The sequence below is a fragment of the Brassica rapa genome, chromosome A09 (genome assembly GCF_000309985.2).
Source record: "Brassica rapa cultivar Chiifu-401-42 chromosome A09, CAAS_Brap_v3.01, whole genome shotgun sequence".
NCBI classification, from domain to species: domain Eukaryota; kingdom Viridiplantae; phylum Streptophyta; class Magnoliopsida; order Brassicales; family Brassicaceae; genus Brassica; species Brassica rapa.
Window position 1 is genome coordinate 25,176,332 of NC_024803.2, and position 18,422 is coordinate 25,194,753.

Consider the following 18,422-nt stretch of genomic DNA (forward strand, 5'->3'; position numbering starts at 1 on the left):
TACTATTATTACGACAATATAATTAATGATGTGATTTATTGTTAAGATAATATAATTAATGAAATTGTTAAATTGGGTGAAATATGGAAAGACAATTAATTTAATTATATTAATGAAATTACTAAAATGACACTATGCTTCTTCTTTTTATATTGTTATTGATGTTTCCAAAAAATTCTCATCTATACTATTATCCAAGTTTCCAAACAGTACCAAAATGTATTTCAGTTTTAAAAATATAGATATCTAGGATCTAGGCACATAATGAAAAAAAAAAAATAACCGACTTTAACATAGTGTAAATGTCTCCTATCATGGAGGAAATCTTCGTGCTACGGACTCCCGTAATGGTTACCTAGTGAAAAATTGATTCAACTCATCTAAAAGCTGTTAGCGGTCACTGATGAAGGCTATATTCTCGATATGTTCATATTTTAGCTTCCACATTTGTTGTACCACCATAAATATAACATTTGCTCAATTTTTTGAAAGTGCAGTAATGATGCAACCATGACTGAACCAGTAGCTGAATTGGAGTTGAATGAGACTGACACCGAACCAGAAGCTGGAAAGGAGCTGAATGAGAGTGACACTGAAGAGTAGCATGATGAGCTGAACCAGATTGATACCCAAGGTGTGATAGGCCTAGCTGGAGATGGAACATTTCGACCCAATCTTTCACATGGATCAGATGGATTTTACTCAGCCCAAACCAATCAAGACAAAGACCCATTCTGCTTGTCTAAGGGCCCATTTACTAGATCACAAACTAGAAGACTGAAGAATAACAATTGCTGCTTTGGTTTACTCTGAACCAAACGGAAATAAAGCCAAGGAACTGAGCCAACTCTTCACTTATTCAGACTTTGGATTTGTCTAAGTGTTAATTTCGAAATCTAAGCTCTAATAATTCTCATTTTTGATTTTTTCAAGTTTAGGACCTTTCAAATTCTTGTCCTTCTTTTTTTGCTACTTAAGCTCTCTTTTGTTTCTGAAAAACCTATTCACTCTTTTTATTAAAAACTTTATCTCAAATCTGTGAATCCCTTGTTCATTTTTGAACACTGATTGCTAAAAAGTTCATTCTCTAATTACAAAACTAGTTTTTGATCACAACAGAGTTCATTCTCTTGATCTTAGACTCATCTACACAAGATCTGATCAATCCATAGATCATTTCTGAAGTTCATCCCATCAAAACCATCACCCACGAACTGAATCAAACCATTTCTCTCTCAAAAGAACAGATCTTCCTTCAAGAATCAGGGACAAAAAGGATCTCCTCATAAGGGACTCATCAAGTGGTATCAGAGTAGATCTGAAGGCTCTTGATCTAGGTTTGATCTTAAAACCTCTCTCTTTCTTTATTTTTGGTAAACTGTTTTTTGTTCTCTGCAATTTTCTCAGAAATCTTTTATATTTCTATCTGTATAATCTGCAAGAGGGCCAACCAGATTTTTAAAAAAAAGTTGAAGAGAAATCCAACTTGGCTGAAGAGAAATCCAGCCCTGGTGATAGTGCCTCTTGCAAACAAAAATCTTGCAATCTGTCTATCTCTTTCTTCTGTTTTGGGGTTGGAGATTGTTCTCTGAAGTTTGATCTTTGTTTGTTGCTGAGCTACTTAATTCACTGAGAAAACTCACTGAAAAAAAATTACAAGAGAGAAACACTTGAGAGATTGTGAGGCTTCGGCTATTCATATTTGTGCTAATCTTTCTTGTTTACTTTCTTAAAAGGAAGCCATGTCTGATGGGGCCATGAACGAGATGAAACTGAAGATGCAGCCTGCTGAGATGATCTGTATCAGTTCGCGAAGTACTACAGGAGGTACTATAGACGTGTGTCATGAAGATGGAGCTTAATGTGAGTTTGGGTTTTGTGATGTGCGTGGGCTTGCTGAGCTTGGAAAAGGAAAGATGATATGTGCTTGAAGAGATATGGACGTTTTCCATAAAGCAAAAGGGAGTTTGTTTGAAGATGAAGTTTTCCATTAAAGAAAATGGAAAGTTACCTTAAGGGTATTTGGGAGACTTGAAGAGCAAGTTGAAGACGTGGAGAGCAAGTTCTGGTCTGCTATATAAGGAGGAACGTGCCTTATGAGAAAGCTAGACCTCAAAGAATAAAGAGAGAGAGGTTTCCTTGGTGTGTGTTACTGCTTGGTGTCGAAGGACATTCTGAAGCATTGTCTGATGGAGTACGATGTGGACTTAGTTTGGTGGCGTTAGAGTTGGCGCTTTGTGTGGTGGAGTTAGCCATCGTGTATAGCTCGTGTGAGCTTTGTGTGTGCTTGGATGATCAAGCGTTTTGGTGTCACTGGTGTGCGTTGGGTGCTGACGTACTTGGTGAAGTACTTCCGAGAAGTGGAAGATTGAAGCCTAGACTCAGGGGGAGTTTAGCAGAGGCGATTTCATTGAAGAGATCTGTGAAGATTGCAGCTGTAGAAGACAGTGTGCTCCGATGCGTCGGATGGTGATATATGCACGCGTGCTTGATTCCTAATCTTTGTAGATTGCTACTTAGAAAAGAGTGGTAAACACTAGTGTGTGTGTTGTATCATATAGCAATTGTAGGTTGCTCCTTGTTCTAAGTCAATAAAATCTGGACGAGGTCCCGGGGATGTAGGAAACAAACCCCATTAACAAATTTTGTGTGTTTTACTTTCTGCACTTGTTTTTCGTCGCCTCATCTGCACTAACAGAAACACCCCATTTTCAGTTTGATAAAATTCAGGTGGAGGCCATGATGGCTACTCCGATGAAACAAATGGATAAGAATCTTCAATTTGAAAGAGCTTCCATTGCTACTGGCAATGTTTTAGGTACTTCTTCATAGGCTAGGAAAGCAGCTAGGGAAAAGAGAAAGGGCAAGCGACCCGCACAGTTGAAGAACATGAGGATCTTTATACCTCTTCTGGCCGTAGTACTGATGATGCCAGATCAGTAAGGGCAACTTCTCAAACTAGGCGCACGGCATACAGAGTTGCCGAAGACAGAGCTGGTGACAGCCTTGGCAACCTCAAGCTCATAATACCATCTTTCAGTGGTACAAATGATCCTGATGCGTATCTGGAGTGGGAAGAAGAAGATGGAACTGGTGTTTAATTGCCATAATTTTTTAAATTCTTAGAAAGGGAGACTGGCTGTTACAGAGTTCAATGGATATGCTCTACACTGGTGGAAACAGATTGTTACAACCAGAAGGAGAACAGGAGAGCCACAAGTGTCTTCATGGTTTGAACTCAAAACTATTACGAAGAAACGCGTTGTTCCTGGTCATTACAGTAGGGAGGTTGATCAGAAACTCATGAGACTTACTCAGGAAACAAGAGGTGTAGAAGACTACTACCAAGATATGGAAATCCTGATGATGAAAGCTGTTGTAGAAGAGAGTCCTGAGGCAACTATGGCACGATTTCTAGCTGGTCTCAACCGTGAAGTTCAAGATAGATTGGAGTTGCAGGAGTATGTGGATATCTATGAGCTTTTGCACAAGACAATTCTCACTGAGCAGCAGATGAAGAGGAAACCGAATCCTAGAAGCTCTTATGGTAACACCACCAGACCATCTTATGGTAAAGAGGACTGAGTTTTTGTGAAACCAGAAGAAGAATCAAAAGTGTCTGGTCAGAATGACAAAGGAAAAGCACCAGCCACAGGAACCAGAGATGTGAAGTGCTTCAAATGCCATGATTTTGGTTACTATACCAGCGAGTGCGTTAACAAGAAAGTCATGATCTTGCTTGAGAGGGGTGAACTGATCTCTGAAGACGAGAAGGATGAGGTTACTGAGGAAGAAGCTGTAGACTATCCAGTGCGTGGAGAGCTCAGCCATATCCTCTTTGGAAGATCTTGGCAGTATGATAAGATAGGTAGTCATGATGGGTTCACAAATTGCCATTACTTCACCCACAGATATAAGAAGATAGTTTTAGCTCCCTTAGAGTATAATTATCGCTGAAACCGGTGGCACGGTTTCTTAGAATACCTTTTTTATTTTTTTTTCTGAAATAAAAAAAATTTAAAAAACGAACCTATCGCAGGTCGCCCTGTGTCAGTGAGGCCCGCGAACAGTGCAAGAAACACTCCAAAATTGATCCTTATTTCATAACTTCTGTGACCAATTCTTTTGGTTTTTATGGGGCCCACACAATATTTTTTTAGAACCCCACTAAGATTCCGCGATAATGGTGGCCTTATCACCTCAGGTGGTTCATCAAGACCAAGTTAAACTCAAGCTCAGGAAACAAGAAGCTAAAAGACAAAAAAAAAATCACATGATAGAAAGAAAGACAAGGAAATTCACCTCATGGCCAAAAATAATGAGGTTAAGAAAGCTATGTATCTCCAACAGTCTATGCTTTTGTTTGTCTTTAAAGGTGCACTAATGACTTCTTCTGAGTATGAACCGGTGCTACCGAGTGAGTTTAAGTTTCTTTTGCAGGAATTTTCTGATGTGTTTCCAGAAGGGAGCCCCAATGGACTGCCATCAATCAGAGGGATTGAACACCAAATAGATCTTGTTCCTGGAGCCTCTCTTCCCAATCGTCCAGCTTATAGAACGGACCATGAAAAGACTAAAGAACTGCAGAGACAGGTTGATGAGTTGATGGACAAAGGCCACATAAGAGAAAGCATGAGTCCATGTGATGTTCCAATACTCTTGGTGCCAAAGAAAGATGAGAGTTGGCGCATGTGTGTAGACTGCAGAGCCATCAACAATATCACTGTAAAGTACAAACATCCTATCCCTAGACTTGATAACATGTTAGATTAATTGCATGGTTCATGTGTATTCTCTAAGGTTGATTTAAAAAATGGATATCATCAAATTAGGATGAAAGAGAGAGATGAGTGGAAAACTACTTTTAAAACCAAACATGGGTTATATGAGTGGCTTGTTATGCCATTTGGTCTCACCAATGCACCTAGTATATTTATGAGATTGATGAATCACATCCTGAGAGCATTCATAGGCCACTTTGTTGTAGTTTACTTTGATGATATTTTGATCTACAGCAAGAGTTTTAATGAGCATGTGAATCATCTGAAATCTGTCCTTGAAATGCTTAGGAAAGAGTCTCTGTTTGCTAACTTTAAAAAGCGTACTTTTGGAACATATCACCTTGTATTTTTAGGCTTTGTTGTTACAGCCCAGGGAATCAACGTTGATGAAGAAAAGGTGAAAGCAATCCGAGATTGTCCCAGTCCTAAGAGTGTGAGCGAATTAAGAAGTTTCCATGGACTGCCTGGTTTCTACAGAAGGTTTGTCAAAGACTTTAGCACCATTGCAGCACCTCTTACTGAAGTTATCATGAAGAATGTGAGTTTTAAATAGGAAAAATCGCATGAAGAAGCATTTCAAAACCTGAAAGAAAAGTTGACTAATTCTCTGTGGGAACCGAAATTCGCACTGTCGATTTCCGTTTAAATAAGGAAACTAAGAAAACCCTAGTTTCCCAGAGGACCCGGATATCTGTTAATTACCACACGTCAAGCAATCAGAACACGAGAATAACAACGATAAAGATAAGAAATCGAAAAGAGAGCAAAGTAGATCTTATTCCGAATCTGCGTATGAGCGTTACAACAAGGTATAAGCCTGGGCTCGAGAGCTGTCGGCGAGATTCCTAGTTCTAGCAACCCTAAGACGGCTAAACCTAATTGAGTCGCAGCTCGAAATAACAAAAACGGAAAGTTGCCTAAATCGCTCTAAGTGCTAAGTTTGCTCTGAAAAAAGCTTTTTTACTGCTCCTCGCCTAGGACTCCTTATATACTAGCTCCAAGGTCGGTTTACGCTTTTACTCTTCTGCCCTTAAGCCGTCATAGCGTAAAAATGGAGATATTCTATTTTTCCCGATCTTCACAATTATCTTCAAAACTTCCGTATTTATCCGCGGAAACTTGACATTTATCCTTCCTCGTGGGCCAAGCGTGAACCATGCTGTGGTTCACGGGCTTTTGGTTAGGAAAAATCGTAGGATGAGCCTCGAGTCGTGTTTTAGGTCCCTTTGGGCCGTCTTTCGACTCGACCCGTTTACTACGAGTTTTCCGCGGTTTCTAATCCGCGAAGTTTGATCGATGAATTAGAATAGCGGGAAACATGGACTGAGCTTGCTACGGTCTTCGGGAGATAGCATTCGAAGGTTTGACGAGGATGCAAGGACTGGTGTCATATCAATGTTCGGAAAGGTTCAATCGCTACACAGCGACCGAACTTTGGCTCGAGCCCGGTCGTTATGTAGCGACCGAGCGAAACGAGTGCCCGGTCGCTACGTAGCGACCGAGCTTGGCTGAGCTCGGTCGCTACATAGCGACCGAGCGGGATGATCGATCGGTCGCTACGTAGCGACCGAGCTTTGGCTCGAGCTCGGTCGCTAAGCCAAAGCTCGGTCGCTACATAGCGACCGAGCTCAGCCAAGCTCGGTCGCTACGTAGCGACCGGGCGGGACGATCGCTCGGTCGCTACGTAGCGACCGAGCTTTGGCTCGAGCTCGGTCGCTACGTAGCGATCGAGCGGGACGATCGTTCGATTTGAATCCCAAAGGATACTTCTTCGTAAAAATCTCGTATAAGTTATTTTTACGAAGATTACATCCCTTCTTTTACTAACTCTTTCGGAAATACGATCTCCGAGGATTTTCGGGTGGTAATTTCGTCGTAACCGTTTTTGACCCCAACATTCTCTCTTACTTGTTCTTTCGGATTTCTCTAAGACATTTGAAATTGAATGTGATGCATCTGGTGTAGGAATTGGAACAATGCTGATGCAGGAAAAAAGGCCAATTGCTTATTTTAGTGAGAAATTTGGTGGAGCTATGCTGAACTATCCCACTTATGACAAGGAGCTTGATGCTTTGATCAAAGCTCTTTAAACCTGGCAGCACTATCTCTGGCCAAAGAAGTTTGTGATACACACTGATCATGAGTATCTCAGACATCTAAAGGGTCAACACAAGCTGAACAAGCGTCATGCCAAATGGGTTGAGTTTCTTGAAACATTTCCTTATGTTATCCATTACAAGCAAGGTAAAGAAAATGTGGTAGCTGATGCTTTTTCTAGAAGGTACACCTTGCTGTCTTCAATGGAAACTAAGTTGTTAGGTTTTGAACAAGTGAAAACTTACTATGCCGAGGATCCTGATTTCAAAGAGTATTTTGAAAACAGTGAGATGCATACCAGTGGCAAGTTCTATCAAGCAGGTGGGTTTCTATTCTTTGAAAACCATTTGTGTGTGCCTAAATATTCTTTGAAGGAATTGTATGTCAGGGAATCTCATGGAGGAGGCCTGATGGGACACTTTGGTGTAGCTAAAACCCTCAGCATCTTGAAAGAACATTTCTTCTAGCCAAGCATGAGAAAGGACGAGGAGAAGCATTGCAGCAGATATATAGTTTGTACTCAAGCCAAAGACAAAAACCTACCTCAAGGTTTGTACACTCCTCTTCCCATTCCTACTGCACCATGGGTTGATCTTTCAATGGATTTTGTACTTAAATTGCCTAGAACTAGGAGAGGCAGAGATTCTATCTTTGTTGTTGTAGACAGGTTTTCTAAACTGGCTCACTTCATTGCTTGCAGTAAGACTGATAGTGCTGGGAATGTTGCTGATCTTTTCATTAGGGAAGTAGTGTGTTTACATGGAATGCCCAGAACCATTGTGTCTTGTAGAGATACCAAGTTCCTTAGCTACTATTGGAAGACTCTCTAGTCTAGATTAGGCACTAAACTCTTGTTCTCAACTACTTGTCACCCACAAACTAATGGGCAAACTGAAATAGTGAATAGGACTTTTATCTGCTCTTGAGAACTGTGGTTAAGAAAAACATCAAGTCTTGGGAAGATTGTCTGCCACATGTTGAATTTGCTTACAATCATTTAGTGCATAGGGCTACAAAGTTCTCTCCCTTTCAGATTGTTTATGGTTTTAGTCCTTAGTTTGACTCCTCTGGATTTGTTGCATTTACCTCTTAATGAGAAGATTAACCTTGATGGAAAGGCCAAGGGTGAGTATGTGGTTTCTTTGCATCAACAGGTTAAAAAGAACATTGAAGAAATGACTGAAGAGTATGAGAAACATGCCAATAAGAAGAGGCGTGAGTTGATACTAAAACCATGAGATTTTATGTCAATTTACTTGAGAAAGAATAGATTCCCTGCTTAAAGAAAGTCAAAAATCTTGCCAAGAACAGATGGACCCTTTAAAGTGTTGGAAGGCATCAACAACAATGCTTACAAAATTGATCTTCAAGGTACGTATGTTGTTAGCTCTACTTTCAATGTTGCTGACTTGATCCCTTTTTGTGTAGATGAATCAGATTTGAGGTCAAATTCTTTTAAAGGAGGGGATGATGCAACTATGACTGAACCAGTAGCTGAATTGGAGTTGAATGAGACTGACACGGAACCATGAGCTGGAAAGGAGCTGAATGAGAGTGACACTGAAGAGGAGCATGATGAGCTGAACCAGATCGATACCTAAGGCGTGATGGGCCTAGCTGGAGATGGAACACTTCGACCCAATCTTTTACATGGATCAGATGGACTTTACTCAGCCCAAACCAATCAAGACAAGGATCCATTCTGCTTGTCTAAGGGCCCAATTACTAGATCACAAACCAGATTACTGAAAAAAATCAATTGCTGCTTTGGTTTACTCTGAACCAAACGGAAATCAAGCCAAGGAACCGAGCCAACTCTTCTCTTATTCAGTCTTTGGACGGTCTAAATGTTAATTTCGAAATCTAAGTTCTAATACTTTTTTTTTTCAAGTTTTGGACCTTTCAACTTATTTTCTTTCTTTGTTGCTACTTAAACTCTCTTTTGTTTCTGAAAAACCTATTCACTCTTTTTATTAAAAACTTTTGCTCAAATCTGTGAATCCCTTGTTCATCTTTGAACACTCATTGCTAAAGAGTTCATTATCTAATTGCAAAACTTGTCTTTGATTAAAATAGAGTTCATTCTCTTGATCTTAGACTCATCATCTACACAAGATCTGATCAATCCATAGATCACTTCAGAAGTTCATCCCATCAAAACAATCACCCACGAACTGAATCAAACCATTTCTCTCTCAAAATAACATATCTTCCTTCAAGAATCAGGGACAAAAAGGATATCCTCATACGGGATTCTTCAAGTAATGTCAGAGTAATAAAGTGAAGAAAAGTAAGAACACACAAGATTTTCTTTTCAAATTCACTAGAACAAAAAGTGTAACCATATATCGTTTGGATTATATTGGTTCGGCTGGGATATATCTGAAGTCAAATCCAAATTTTAAAAGCAAATATAAGAAATAAATACTTATTTACATATAATTGGATATTTAAGGTACTTATTTAAAACTTAATTACTTATTTTTAGATATCATTTCAAAATAAATATAGACTTGAATATTTGAAGTACATATTTATGTTTCAAATAATTATATTTGTGATTAATTTTGGTTATCAGAATTGCTTTATGGATTTTTTTAGTTTTATTTTTTATTTTTTTGATTATCCGCTCGTGTTCGGGTAATAACTGTGTATGAATACGGTGACATTTTAATATAGTTTTCAGAATACTTTAAATATATGCAGTGTTATTTTCTTAATAAATGTGGTGTCATGGTTAATACGTTAGGATCCTTTTGTAACAAGTCTTGTAAGAATAAACTAGATTGAAACCCGTGTTTTGCATGGGATGAGTTTACTTAATAACATATATGATATAATGTACAAGAAACTATAGTAAAAAAATTCTATTACAAAGAAAATCTTTTTTTTCACAAAAAAAAAAAAGAAAATGTATTTTTTTTGTCCACTTTGAATTTATTCTTGATATGAACTAGACTATTTTAAAAATTTGACGAACTCACTATATCTGATGGGCTGCTAACGTTAATAAAAAATATGTTTAGTGTAATGTTTTGAAAAACTGACCAGATATTGATTCGGTATTTGTAGCTAGGTTAACGTTTAATGTTTTAAAAAACGGACCGGACATTGACTCGGCATTGTAGTTGGATCAACGGTTGGACTGGTCCAACTCTTTCGACCAGATTTTAAGTTTTAATCTAATTTAAAATTAATTAATTATGTATATTGTATAACTAAAAAATTATATAACTTTATATCATTGTTAGAATCTAAAAATTATATGAAAATAAAATGATAACTTCAAAGATAATATAATAATATAATGAAAATTAATTAAATTAAATAAAAATTAAAAATAATATGGATTTTAATGAAATCTTTTTAAAATTTATATTTTTTACCTTTTAACTTGAATTTAAGAAAACCAAGTTTTAATATCGAATCCGATCACCAGTTTTGGTGAGTTTGACTAGTTTTAAATGAGTTTGCCGATTTAACTGAAACCCAGTTTTTAGTGCAATCCAAAATCGATTATAACAAGTTACAGTCCGATTGGTCCAGCTGCCGGTCCGGTCCAACCGGCTGGTCCGATCCGGTTTTCAAAACACTGGTTTAATATCACAAATTATTATTATTATTATTAGACTTTATATAACTAATTAGTCGAAAACAAAAATAATTTTACACAAATCTGATATTATTTTATTTATCTTGCAGCATTTTGTGATTTATTGATCAGAGAGGACACTAAAAAACCTCTTATAAAATGATGGACTTTATTACAACTTAGATAAATGATCTTTATCAAAAACATCATTATTTCCAATTTATTATCATATACTTAGAATCGAACGTAAATTTGTATCTGATGTGATTCATAGTAACTATATCTAGGTGATAACCTACAAGTTACCTATTTAACATAGAAACATAAATTTATATTTAGTGGGAACATAAGTATATATTTACTGGGAACATAAGTATATATCTGATGTGATACATAGTAACATCGTGGAAGCCCTTTTGGTTCAGTGGTTTGAGTAAATGTTCATTAATGCTTCTACATCAAGAGATTTGGGTTTCAATTTCCAGAGAACGTGAAATTATGCAAATTAAAAAAGAATAAACATACAAGAAATCTGCAGTATGGCGCAATGAGCACTATCGAGTGTGGATCCCATAGGACGGCCAGGTGATGCAGTCAGGCGTGAATCCTCATGCGGCATATAGAATTGTCGACTGTAAAATCGTCTATAATATTTCTCATAGTTGTAAAAGCATAATTATCCAGCGTTAAAAAATTCTATAAACATAAATATATATATTTAGTCGGAACATTAGTATATATCTAAAATCAACATAAAACTTCCAAATAATTAGAATTAAGTGATACACCAGATAAAATTACAAAGTCGCAATTTACTATTTCACTTGGGTAAGAGTTGTGTCTTCCGCATGGTGAATTTATATGAAAATTATTTAAGAAATATCGTATGAAATATAAAATTTACATTCTTGATCGAATTAATATTTTTTGGCACTTAAAATTTTTTTAATTTTTTTTTGTTAATTACATAATTTGTTTACTGATGAGCTGATTCCATTTTTAAAAATCTTTTAGTTCAAAAAATCACTTATCGCATAAGAACCTAACATTTAGGCTGAAGAATCCCAGACCAACTATTTGGTTACAATCTATGTCAGCTCGGTCTTATATCATGATTTAGAAATTTAAAAGTTAATTATGGTTATGAGAAGTTTACGTTCACATGCCAATCCTATCTATCTTCAATATTTTTCTCATTTTTTTGTCGCTTTTTTATATTGGTTATTGCTCTACATAAATATTGATTTTTGAGTTTATTCTCATTTTGTTATTTTATTTTTGCTTGAGATTTAGAAAATGTTTAAGATTTAAAATTATTAAAGAGATACATTCTTAGGTTAAGATCCACGCCTTGTGCAGAATAAATATTTTATATTTCTTACTTATTTTATGTTTTTCTGCATATTATGAAATAATAAAATAATAATTATATATTAAATAACTAAGAAATCAGTTACTATTATGTAATAAATTGGTGTGCGCATATAAATCAAACGACATCTCTTGTTTATTCGCAATCATTTTAGGATAAATAAATCAAAATAATCAATCTTATCTATCATATATGATAGATAATTAAATTTAAATGATATTAAGATAGATATATAGTATACTTTTAATATGGATATTTATTAGCTAAGGTTTCTACCCATATGATTTTATGATTATTTGTATATTTTTGTAACAAAATTTTACACCAACGATTTTTTTTAATGTGGAATGTTTAGTGGTTTGAATAATATATAATCATTAAAAAAAGCAATGAAGATTTCAAAATTAAAATATTACCTTTTCAATATATGTTCAATGCAGATATCAATATATAAGTATGTATTTCATACGATGTATAGTTTAATTTAAACGATATGATATATATATATAAACATAAACACCTATTAACATAAAATTATTTATTCATATGATTTTATAATCATTGTATCTTATTATAGAAAAATAAACTTTGATCTCAAAAGTTTATGTGAGACTTTTAACAGTTTTATTAATTTATACTCATTTAAAAAAATTCAAAATACAACATATACAAAAAAAATCTAAATTTTTATTATATGATTAATGTAATTGTGTAATTTATTTTAGTAATAAATAATTAAACAAAATTATAGAAAATATACATATTGTTAGCAAAATGTTTATTATTTAAAATCATTAATTTTCATATATATCTTAATCACATTAGATAAATTCCGAAAGTTTTATTTAAGGAAATAATATATAATAATTTCAATTTGATAAATGAATAGTCCATAATGGACATACAATATAATATAACAATCCCTAACAGATTAATTATGGACTAACAAAATTTTCAATTGATTCTCAAACTGCCACGTAAACAAAATTAACATTCCAATTACGTGACAGCTCATTAAAACACTTTTTTAATTAGTTTAAATTATATGTTATACTACTTTTTAATGTTTCTCTATTAATATACATGGGATATCATATATTTTTGTTCAAAAATCATTGGCGGTACATTTGCTTCTTTCCACAATTTATCTAAGTACACAAATCATATATCTTCAAAACGTTAGTGTTAGCTGTACATTCATTTCTTTCCAAAAATAATCTATGCACATAAATCAAAAAATTCAATACGTTATTTTTAGAAAGTTCTTTTACATTTAAAGCACCCAGGAAATTTACGCAATAACTTTAGAATATTTAGGGGGAATATAATATATATAATCTGTAAACATAAATATATATTTAGTCGGAACATTAGTATATATTTAAAATGAACATAAACTTTCCAAATAATTAGAATTAAGAGATAAACCAAATAAGTATACAAAGTCGCAATTTACTACTCCCTCCATTTTATAATGTAAGTAGTTTTAGTTAAAAGCACGGAGATTAAGAAAATTATTATGTAATAAAAAGTATTGCATAATAAATAGGTTTGATATAAATTAACCAATCAAAAATAAGTCTAGTTAATTTGATTGGTCACACTATATTCAATAAATGTAAAAACTATCTAGAAATATGAAAACTGTTTGCATTTTGAAACAAAATTTTTTTCTTAAAACTAATTACAGTATGAAACGGATGGAGTATTTAATATCATCTATTTTGGTTCAAAAATCATTGGCGGTACCTTTGCTTCTTTCCATAAATTTTCTGAGTACACAAATCATATATCTTAAAAACGTTAGCATTAGCTGTACATTCATTTCTTTCCAAACAAAATCTAACCACAGTAATCAAAAAATTCAATACATTATTTTTGGAAAGTTCTTTTACATTTCGAACACCCAGGAAATTTACGCAATAACTTTCGAATATTTTGTTCTACAGTTCTATTGAATATCTCAAAAAAGTATATACACTATAACATATGAGAAGTAAGTTTAACAAACAGAAGATCAAACGATTGTGATCACTTGAAAGTGAAGAATATATTAAAAACGAATGTGCACTTTAAAAACTAAGAAATGAAAACATTTATCAGTTTAAAACCAACTTTATTAAAATAAATTAATAAGAATGAGATTAATACTAGGAAGAATTTACCAAATGATCAAATTTGAAAAGGAAATTATGTGCAAATCATTGATTTTGACATAATTAAGTTCATAACAATTATGTCAAATTTTATCTGATACTACCTATTTTTTGTTCAAGTTCCGAGTAATAGAGCGAAAAAATTGATAACTTCAACAATTTGACACTCCACAATTAATTATCACACGTAATACAACCAACACCACACTTTTGTTTAACACATAAATATGCATCTGATTTTTTATACCATATCACTGAAATATAATAGGATTCAAAATCCACTTACATCTAGTAAATACTAAACTTACTCCAAACCTCAACTCCTAAATACTAAACCCTAAACTTTAAACATCACCTTCCATCTAAATACTAAACCGTAAACCCTAATTAATGAACCATAAACTCAAATACAAACCTTAAACCCAATTATCAAAATCTGAAAATAGTATATAATATTATGTAATATTAAACTAAATCCAGACCTATTTTTTGAATAGTATAGCATGTATAGGACTCCAATCCAACACACAACTCCTCAATGCAAAACTCAGACCTAACTTTTGAATATTAAACCCAAAAATGCTATCACTAAACCCAAACCTAAACTCCACCTTCCAAATACTAAACCCTAAATCCTAATCACTAAACCCTAAACCCAAGTATAAACTCTAAACCCAAATATAATGGAATAAAATACATAGTATAGTACAAATTGGTGAGTAAAATAGAACATTCTTTATTAATCGTCAAATGGAACATACATAATACAATCACTAAACCCAAACCTCATCGCCCGCTTTCCAAATACTAAGCCCTAAATCTTAATCACTAAACCCTAAACCTAAGTATAAACTCTAAACCTAAATAGTATAGAACAAAATACATAGTATAATACATATAGTTGTAAACTAAAAATTGATAAATAATGAATTTATCAAACAATCAATGGTACAATAATACAAGAACCGTAGCATACTATTTAGTTTGGTACTTGTGAATGGTACAAAAATATAAGAATCATACTAGACTATAATTTTCTTTCACTACATATAGTATAGTCGGCGAGTTCATCTTTTTCACATCTTTCTCTTTCGCTGGTCCAGAGTAATTATTTTTCACCATATCATATCAATACAACATACTATCTAAACTATTAAAACAAGAGTACATTTTGTACTTAGCCTTGAGTTTTTCTCAATAATTACAATGGTATGCCAATGAAATTAAAACACTGTCGTTTTATTTAATTACTCAACCAATTTTTTTTAAAACACACGAAATCTTGAATTGAGCGTTCACGTATCTTTCCGAGATGGCTTCTGGTCGTCGACTCACTATGCTTGCCGCCGTGCTCACCTAGCCGCTGTGGCTCTTCTTCCTCCATGGCCTCCAATCTCCATCTCTGCTGCTTAATGCTTAACGTGTCTAAAGTCCACGACGTCTCCATTCCCTGTCTCTGCTCCTTCGTGGGCTTCGTCGTCATGGCCGCCGCGTCGTCAAACTCCAGATCTGGCAAAGATAAAGCTCGATCCATTCTAATGGCTGGCTTCTCTGTATTTTCACTTAGGTCCCTCATATTTCTGATTATTTTTAAATCGACCAAAGGCTTTGTAAATTTCAGAAATATCCTTCCAAATCAACCCCGAATATTTTAATAGTGATATCTAGACCCATCAAATATTCCGATTTGTAACCTTGGTACCTGCATTTACTGTTGTTTCACATTTGCCCCAATACTTCTAAATTCACAGGAATAACCTCATAATTTTGCCCCAAACTTTTCAAGTGTGCACTTTAATCCTTTTATATGCAATTATGCAAAAAATGCAATATATACTCCTAATATGCAATCTAAATTATTAAAATGAGATAAAATTAGATGTTAAAAGTCATTAAAAACACTACATCACATATATCTATACGGGTGTTTGTTTTCGATTTGTAGTATACAACATTTATGGTAGACCAATATTTTTTATTTTTTATAATTTGTTGGTTACTCATATTGTAGTTAGATACTAAATTATAAAAATAATATGTTATATAATATATTCGTCAATTAGTAAATTTTTAATAATATTAATTATTTTTATGTGTTTATTTATAGACTAAAAAACAATTAGTATGTTTATTTATAAAAATAAATATAAAATACTTTATGTCAAATAAAATTCACTCCTGCTTTAATAAAATATATTTATTAAATATACACATATGGGTTTGGATTATTAGAAAATGTCCATTACGATGTACCAACTTTTTTCATAAAAAATAGCCCTATTTAACTACAATATTTAGGTTTGCTAAATACAATTTTTTTTAAATATGTCTTTTTTACATTATTTTTTTTTTTGAAAACATAATCTAAACTAAATAACTGGTCATGAGGGTTCTTCTTATTTTTGAATGTTTTTTTGTAACTTGGTTTCATTATTTTTTGGTTTGTCTAAATTCTGTATTTGTTTTACAAAACTCAATAAAAAATTGGAGTTTATATTCAACTTTAAAACATAATAGTTTGTAATATAATTTAGAAAAACCCACAAGTATACTTAAATCTCAAATATTCACATTGAACAAGATACATCAATCTCATACCTAAAAAACATATGAATCTAATTAATAATGAGTATAGACAATTAAATTTATCAAATTTTCAAAAGTTATAAACAAATGATATGGTATGTAGAACAAACATCCGCGCGGACGCGCAGGTCAAAAGCTAGTAACAATTTAAATAACAATGAAAAAAATCAAGATCAACAACATTAAAGAAACTCAAAGAAAAGAAATTGTGACATCACCTCGTCGTTTTCTACGGTGCCATATTCTTCTCCAAACTCAATTCCACAAGCTCATAATCCATGCTCTTTCTTCGTCTTGAGATGAAGTGGTTTGTATTCGTATGTATGAAAATGAAAAAGAGATTGGAGGAGAAGAGGAAGAAGAGAAAAAAAAAAGTGCAATAATGATAACCACAATTTATTAAATCATTTATTTAATATTTCTGTTAATAAATAATTCTCAGCAGGTTACACAGGTTGAATTGAAAGGTAATATAGCATTATTACATAAAATGAAAGTTAGGAGTTTTAGTTATCTAGTAAATTATAATTTTAGTAAATTATAATTTGTTTGAAGGTTATACAGCCTAATTCTTCTTAATACTATGCTGATAACAAAAAAAAAAACGGATGAGATTTCCATTTAGTGGAATACATAACACGTATATACTCTTAAGGGAACTAATATTACGAGGTACATCTTATAAGGAATATTAAAATTTTGTATACAATAGATACTAGGTGTTTTGCCCGCACATGCGGGCTTAATCATTTTAGAAATATTTGTTAATTTATTTTTGATTAATTCAAAAACCAGCATAATAACTTATTATTTATATTTTCAAAAAATAAATCAAACATCAAATTATATATATATATATATATATGACGAAAAATTTAATTAAAACATATATATTTATTATTGTGCAGAAATTTTAAAAGAAAACATTCACATATTAGAAGTATTTTTAAAAAATATCTTAATACAAATTTTGTTGATTTATATTTAATTTTAAATTGTTTATATGTTATTTTCCTAACTTTTATAATTGAAAACAAAAATTTAAGATAACAACACAATTTATAAGAATTATCTTATTTTAAAAAAAATTCTAATATTATAAATAAAATTTTCTTTTTAATTATGTAATTAATTATATATAAAATTTATTAAGGGTAACATTGACTTTAACTACTTAATTTATTATAAATTGTTTTATATCTTACTTTTAAATTTTATAATTGCAAATTATGTTTTAAGATAACAACAAAATACATAAGAATTATCTTTACAAAATATTATTAATAAAAATTCGTTTTTGATTATATAATAAATTATATATATAATTCATTAAGGGTAGTATAGATATTAACCGCTCTAACTTTTAACGTGAGAGCTCCGTTGCTAAAATTTACTTCGCAAATAATAGTATAGATTCCCCATTCATGAGCGAATATTTCTCTTAACTAATGGTGCATTAAGTTACTTTCAATAAGACAATCTTCCAATTTAGTCGAATGTATTTATATTTTTAACGTAACTCACGAAGATATAAATAATACGTTTACCCTATGGGCATCTCCATCCCTACTCCATTTTTTCCTCTAAAATGGAGTAAAAATGAATATGGAGTAAGGAATGGTCCAACCCAACTTCATATCTCCTTCCATAATGAAATTTACTCCATAAATAGAATAATCTATTTTTTGTTTGTTCATCACTCCATTATGGAGTAGGAAATGGAGTAGAGTTGGAACAATTTTACTCCATTTTCATTTTTACTCCATTTTGAAGAAAAAAATGAAGTTTTACATTGGAGATGCTCTAAGTACGATTTTAATATATCCCTAGTGAAACCA

At 32.9% G+C, this 18,422-nt stretch overlaps 1 long non-coding RNA gene across 1 annotated transcript; it reads left to right on the top strand.

The window, feature by feature from the left end:
- The first annotated feature begins 6,500 nt into the window (after nucleotides 1-6,500).
- On the top strand, nucleotides 6,501-11,486 carry LOC117128253. Its single transcript, XR_004451529.1, has 2 exons — nucleotides 6,501-7,427; nucleotides 7,979-11,486. It is a non-coding gene; the product is annotated as an uncharacterized LOC117128253 (long non-coding RNA).
- Nucleotides 11,487-18,422: the final 6,936 nt, after the last annotated feature.